We start from the raw sequence: 6,434 nt of genomic DNA, 5'->3' as shown, positions 1-6,434 counted from the left end.
CCCAAAATTTTTAAATAAAAATTTATTATAAAAATAATTAAATTTAGAGTAACGGGGGGCAACCGCTGCAAATTAATTATGGGGGTCGGAAAAAAACTTCCACAACTTGTTTATGAAGACTCATATTGTGGGGTTTTTGGGAACCACTAGAATTACATTTTGCAGGGGTTTTAAACCCCTGCAAACCTTAAAATTAACCCCCACAATTTGACCCATTTTTTAGAGTGTGAATTTTTATCATTCAGAGCCTAAGGATTGCAATCTACAGACCCAACCTTTGAGTCCATAGGTACTACCTACGGCCCGTAGGTAGGGATCGTAGGTAGCCTTCCTGCTACCTTTCATCACTTTGTGCTCCTTCTCTACTCCAAACCCTATTTTCCTGTAAAACCAACATAAAAGTACATCACATGTAACAAAAAGGCCAAAGTTCTTGCATAATTTTCTTGTTTTAAGCATTAAAAGTGCCATATAACCATGACATATCAGAGACTCATCTCTCAATCTAGACTTTACGCCTTTATTCTGTGTTCCTTTTGATGCCATGGTACTTGGATTGATAAACGTCAGTAATCAAAACATAATAATTGTAAAAGACTGAAAAATAGTTAGAATGATAGGTCCCATCCATGAGTTTAATTCACGACTCGTGGATTAAGTTAACAATATGTAGACTAGACTCGTAAAATAAGAACGCGGTACAAGATTTCAATCCATAACTCGTGAACTCAAGTCATGATTCATGACTTGCCCTTGTGAAAATCAGACTCTAGCTAATTTCCATAAGTCCAATCCATAACTCGTGAATGTAACTCATAGGTCATGGGTTGGGATCGTGAGTTAAAAATTGAGGATCAATTGATTTTTCTTTGATATTCAATTCCAAATTGCACAATAATTCACTTATTCAGTTTAATTCCGATAAAAAGTTTCACACAATTCAATTTAATTCAACAATTCCAATTTCATGAGGCACAAAATTATGACCATAACTTTGATTAGGGAGATTGAACATTATCAAACACACATAATTCAACTCTTTGAAAATAAAACTTACTCTTTGTCCACAGATGAAGGTTTAAGTAAGACAAATAATATTGGTTTTCTCAATAGGATTTCTTTTTTTACATGAGAAGGATAAATTAGGGTTTTACTGTTATGGAGGAGGGAATTTGATATGGTGGGAGTATTTGAATTTAAGCAAGAGCTGATTTCCTTTGAGAGGTGGATCGGGTATTAAAAGCTGACTCATTGCACTCGTAATCTCAAATTTTGTTCCTTAGGAAAATACTGGAGGAATAATAGCACCTGTATCAGCTGGTTTAACATACCTTAGATATTTTTCTTCTTTATCCCTGTCGAGTGCTTCTCGATGATCTTCTTCTTTATGTTGTCTAGCCCTTTTCTAATCATGTCGGGCTAATACTAACCTCACATTTTCTTTGGTTGTCAACTTACTAGTAGTTTCCTCACCAGTTTTATGAATACCATCCAGAGGTGGTCGATTTAATGCATTTGTATAATCTTGAATCCCTTCATGCCGAGATCCATGCACATACTCTTCCAACTTATGATTCTTTCTTAAGTTCTATTCAATCTCATGACCAAGTAGAATCATAGGATTTCCTTGACTTTGGGTACTAGGCATACATCGGCGCATGCCCTAAAAATAAAAGAAAACTTAAAACCATCAACGTCAACAATCTCAATCAATCAACCTGTAAATGTATTCCTCAACAACAAAATCAGGATTTAATGTCGCTCAAATTACACCTACTAAAAAGTATAACATAGTCACTTCTCAACTATAGAACCCAATAAAGGTATGGGTCAAACCCACCGATAATAGGATGAAAATCTGTCAAGAACTTACTAGTATAGCTGGAAAGTACAGAAAGTAAATGGGAGGTTTGTAAGAACAGTAGTAATAGTAATAGTGATTGGACAATTTAGGTTGTTATCAATATGAGACGATTACTAGGATTGTGTTTCCCCTAACTTTTTAACTTATACCACCTCGCATTTCCTGAGCGTAATATAAGTCCTAATACATACATCTTCATATATAAAATTTTTGAAACACTCATTATTTGTCAGTTTAGAGCGTGCCATTGCGTAGCAAATTGAATTAGCTTTCTAACGCTATAAAATTTGCCCAAATTCAATAACTTGGTAAGAAGTTATGGCGATTATAAGTTTTAGTCATTAAACACTGTCATTTTAATCCTTAGCGCATCGTGGAGCCAGTCCAAATGATGATTGGCAATTTCTAGTGAAGGTGCATGATCTTGACGCGTCGCGCCAAAGGCCAAATTGACATTTGGTAGTTTTCAGTGTCTCTCCGTGATTCCACCGCATCACGGTGAGCTTCTAGGTCACAGAAAATGTGGCAATGCAATTACGCCACATCATGCCACCATGCATTTTCCCAATTGTCCCTTTTCCAGTGGCTTAGCGCGATAGTGGAGCATCGCGCCAAAGTTGAAAATCGAGAATTTTTCCAGTTTTGCGATTTTAAATTACAGGGGCCGTTTAGTCTTTTTTCATGGGCCCAAATCTTCCTAAAAATGGGTTTTAACCCTAAGAGAGCATTATTTGCTCACTTTTGCATTATTCTCTCAAATTAAAATCAACTCTCTTCAAGAACAAGAACCCTAACTCTCAAATTCAAGGCCAAATCTCAAGAACTCTCCATCAATCCTCCTAAATTCATTATCCCAGGTATGTTAGCTATTTATCCATGGGTCCCTTTCACCCATGAAATCCAAGTAACTACTTTAATTTGAAAAGTTATCATCTTTTTTCGAGATTTATGATATTAAATTGTGATTTTAAACTATGAGTCTCCATGAACATCCATGAATATTGATTTAATACCATATTTCAATGAAATCATTGTTATTATTCAATTCTCCATATTTTAATGTTATCATATATTGAATTAAATCATGATTTAGTGCTATTCATGTTGAATTCATGCTTTTACTACAAGTCTTATATTATTCCTATTATTTGACTAAACTATGAACTACAAGTGCTTGATAAAAAGCCTATAAGAATAGATGTTTGATAAAAGCCTTCATGTTATGTCCTCCAAGTTTTGGTGTCATTTTACTATTATTGCTTTTGAGTCATGGGATATTGAATACCTGAAAACCATAGCTATTTATTTAGTCTAGTCTTAGTATATTACAGAATAGTCTTAAGAACATACTATGAGCATTATCAGGACAGTCGGATATCACTCCAGAAAACTTAAACCCCATGAGTAGAATTATCCAACTCATGATCTTGAGTTAGAAGAAGTAGTATTTTCCTTAAAAATTTGGAGGTGGTTAGAGTTAAATCTAGCTCAAAGAAGGTGGTTAGAGCCTGCAGTATGTGTTCTTTGAGAAAGATTTAAATCTAGCTCAAAGAAGGTGGTTAGAGTTATTGAAGAATTATGACATGAGTGTTCTATATTACCCAGGAAAGGTCAATGTAGTGGCTGATGCTCTCAGTAGGTTGTCTATGGATAGTGTTGCTCATGTTGAGGATGGTAAGAAGAAGTTAGCTCAGGAAGTTCATCAGCTTGCCCGACAAGGTTTCCTCTTACTCGATTCAGCAGAAGGTAGTGTACGGGTGTAGAGCAGCGATCTTGGGGCATATTTATATGATAAAAACACAAATACTCACCCAGATTTAGACTTTATTTGAGAACTTTTGTATGAATTCTTAAGTATATTTCAGTTATAATTTTGTTTTGTGCCTATGGATATAATTAGTGCTTTCAGGCTAAAAATCAGGAAGAATTGGACACATGTGGATACAACGATGATACGGAAGGATTGAAAGAATACAAGGTAGTGAAATAAAGCTCAAAAAGGAAAGCTGGAAAGTGGCATCGCGGAGAGGCTTAAATTCTCACTTGGTACTTTCCAGTGAAGGTTCGTAAAACCACTGCATCATGAAGCAGTCCAAATTATCAAATTATGCGACCTGGAAGTTTACCATACTATGGAGGAAGGATACTTCACAATTATCCAAATCCAATGGCTCACCGTGATAGTGGTGCATCGCGGTGAAGGTGCATTTCACAAATTTCACAAAATAATTGAGTTCCGCAATTTCTCAGACAAAATCAAAAAGATTTTAAGTGCTTTGTCCCAGCTATAAAAGGAAAAATCCAAGTTAATTTTGGGGGACTTTTTGGCAAGGAGAGAACTAGCGGAAAAGCATAAATTTCTCTCTTTTAGGGTTCTTAAGACATTCTTTTTAAATTTTTTACTTCAAGAATTATTTTGGGTATGATTAATTACTTATTTTGAATGTTGACTTCAAACATAAGTGGCTAAACACCCTATTTATGGGGTTGAGGCCAAGAACATGATTACTCTTTTATATTCTTATTCATAGTTTCTTTTTTTGATTATCATCCGGGTTGTTCTTAAGTTCTTGATCTTACTATTTTGATGAGTGGCCACCATTAGAATAAATTTATATTTCTCTATGCATCCGGGAGGAGAATCGTAGGATAGAACGAAGAAATTAGGGGCAAAGTTCTTATCCTTTTATAAAATAAGGGATTTGAATTAGCATCTAGGATAGGGATATACCTAGAAGCCTTGCTTGGTTCACTTGCAAGAAGATAACTTTATGAATCTAGAAGAATTGTTGTATCTCTGCGGGAGTTGTAGCTACAATATTCAATGGATAGAAGATTTAAGTTTGGGAGACTAAGATCACGGAATAAACCTTGCGGATCAACAACCCGATAATCAATTAGAATATAATAAGAATAGAGAATTGTATGATTGTTCAAAATGCCTCAAAACTGGAATCATCATCATTATTGATTACAATCCTTGCTTGGTTTGCTCTAGTCATCACTAGTTATTTCTTGTTTAATAATTTACATTTTTATTTATAAATTCAAAATCATCTTGATACTTTCAAGCACTTAATACCTAATAAACTAAAGGTTGATTAAATTTCTAGTTTATTAGTCCTCGTGGGAACGATATCTGACAGTCTAAGTCTTTATACTACTTTTACGATCACGTACACTTGCGTGTGCGTAGAGACGCAATAAGTTTTTGGCGCCATTGCCGGGGATTAATAGAATTAGTAAATTGCTTAATTTTTAGTTTTTGATAATAAGTTTAAGTGTTAACAACTTGATCTTAGTGGCTGAATTTTTGCAGGTTTAGCTGAATACTAGATTGGCTAGAGATAAAAAGTTGGTAAAGCCTTTTGCAGAATCGGAATTGATACGGGATCCATCCGTTCCTGTTCAACCAGGCGCAAGACCTATTCGTGAGGTGGCAATTCCACTTACAAACCATGTGACTAATAACATTCGGAAGCCTGAGCCAGGAGGTCGGTGGCAATTAAAACAAAATATGGTGCAATTGTTGAATCCTATGGGGAAATTTCACAGACTTTCACACGAGGATCCACAGCAGCACATACAGACCTTCCTGGAAATCAGTGATACATACATTCCTGAAGATATGAATGTTGATTATGTTATATTGACACTCTTTCTGTTTTATCTAAATGGGGAAGCAAAGAGGTGGTTACATGCTGAACCATCACACTCCATCACTTCATAGGAGGATTATGCTCGGAACTTCCTTATTTGATTCTTTCCATCCCAGAAGACTGTATGATTGAGGAGTGAGATCTTGAGTTTCAAACAGAAAGATGGAGAAAATCTCTACCAAGCTTGGGAGGGATTTAAAGGCATGCTCAGAAATTGTCCACATCACCATCAATAAAATGATGTCTTGGTTCACACATTCATAGAAGGCCTTGAGTTGAATACAAAGTTTCTCTTAGATTCAACAGCCGAAGGCCAAGATTTGGAGAAAACTTATGAAGAATTGTATACTCTGTGGAATCGAATTTTACAAGGAAATCCTGATTGGCATACAGACTTAAGGAGTGATCCCAAGAAGGTTGTAGGGGTATTGGAGGTAGATCAGTTCACTGCATTACAGGCACAGATTGAATCAATGCAAAACCATATGACTACTCAGCTGAACAACCTCAAGTTGGGTGTGACATAACCAGCAGCCGCATCAAATACAGTTTAACAAGTATATTTTTGTTATGAAGTTCGCGGAAGTGGTGAGCACAAAGAAGACATATGTTCTATTAATCCAGATTCAGTCAACTATGTGGGGAATGCAAATCATCAGGGTCAACAGAATTTTGACAATACGAACAATCCCAATTGGAGGAACCACCCTAATTTTTTATGGGGTAGAAATCAGGCACAGAATGCAAATCAGTACAAAAGACCAGTGCAACCAAATCCACAGTTGACTCAGAATAATTAGAATAATCTGGCGACCGCTCAGAATAGCAATGTTGAAGAGTTGATTAAGCAGTTTATGTCTCAACAAGCACAGTTTGTGGTAACATAAAGACTCAACAGGCACAGTTTGCAG

General features: G+C 35.8%; 1 non-coding gene across 1 annotated transcript; it reads right to left on the bottom strand.

Moving 5' to 3' along the window:
• Positions 1-5,648: 5,648 nt before the first annotated feature.
• On the bottom strand, positions 5,649-5,755 carry LOC124899000. Its single transcript, XR_007056139.1, has one exon. It is a non-coding gene; the product is annotated as a small nucleolar RNA R71 (small nucleolar RNA).
• Positions 5,756-6,434: the final 679 nt, after the last annotated feature.

The sequence above is a fragment of the Capsicum annuum genome, chromosome 5 (assembly GCF_002878395.1).
Source record: "Capsicum annuum cultivar UCD-10X-F1 chromosome 5, UCD10Xv1.1, whole genome shotgun sequence".
NCBI lineage: Eukaryota > Viridiplantae > Streptophyta > Magnoliopsida > Solanales > Solanaceae > Capsicum > Capsicum annuum.
This window is presented reverse-complemented; position numbering and strand designations above follow the sequence as displayed.